We start from the raw sequence: 1,061 nt of genomic DNA, 5'->3' as shown, positions 1-1,061 counted from the left end.
CAACCAGAGAATTAAATTGTTCAATAACAGACAGACTTAGATAAGATTGATCATGTCCCAACCAGAGAATTATATTGTTCAATAACAGACAGACTTAGATAAGATTGATCATGTCTCAACCAGAGACTTAGATTGTTCAATAACAGACACCTAGATAAGATTAATCATGTCTCAACCAGAGACTTAGATTGTTCAATAAAAGACAGACTTAGATGAGATTGATCATGTCCCAACCAGACTCATAAGAAATGGCTGAAGAAAATTTGTTGCTGTTTCTAATAAAGGCACAGAATATCCTAGATTTCACGAACATGTTGAAATCCATTCTTAGGAAGACCTAATGTCAACACCAAAACAACATCTTGGAAGTTTTGTTACCTTTTTGTGCAGCAAGAGATTGAATCCTAAATTTATGTCATGTTTTAAATGTGAAATTAGTATATGAGGCCATATTTTATACGATTTTAACGGATTTTCTCTTCTTATTAAAAGCTACCACCAAACATTACGATTTTTTGTACGATCAACTCACGATTTTAATGTTAAATAATATATTTCAATGATGCCTGCGTTTACAAGTAATGAACTTGTGGTCTAAAGCTATTTCTTGAGAAGTATCATCGTAAAAAGTACAACTAAGAAGTTTCATAAAGTCCAGTTGTTTAATTTGTTCACTTATACTACGTCGTTCAGAGTGGACATACTGCTTCGTCCATTGAGAGTGAACATTCTATTTGTCTACTGAGAGTGGACATTCTGCTTCGTCCATTGAGAGTGGACATTCTGCTTCGTCCACTGAGAGTGGACATTCTACTTCGTCCATTGAGAGTGGACATTGTGCGTCTTCCACTGAGAGTGGATATTCTACTTTGTCCACTGAGAGTGGACATTCTGCTTCGTCCATTGAGAGTGGATATTCTACTTCGTCCACTGAGCGTGGACATTCTGCTTCGTCCATTGAGAGTGGACATTGTGCGTCTTCCATTGAGAGTGGACATTCTACTTCGTCCATTGAGAGTGAACATTATGCGTCTTCCATTGAGAGTGAACATTATGCGTCT

The sequence above is a fragment of the Limulus polyphemus genome, unplaced genomic scaffold (assembly GCF_000517525.1).
Source record: "Limulus polyphemus unplaced genomic scaffold, Limulus_polyphemus-2.1.2 Scaffold5129, whole genome shotgun sequence".
Lineage (NCBI taxonomy): Eukaryota > Metazoa > Arthropoda > Merostomata > Xiphosura > Limulidae > Limulus > Limulus polyphemus.
The sequence above is the reverse complement of the archived record's forward strand: the minus strand, read 5'-3'. Positions refer to the sequence as shown.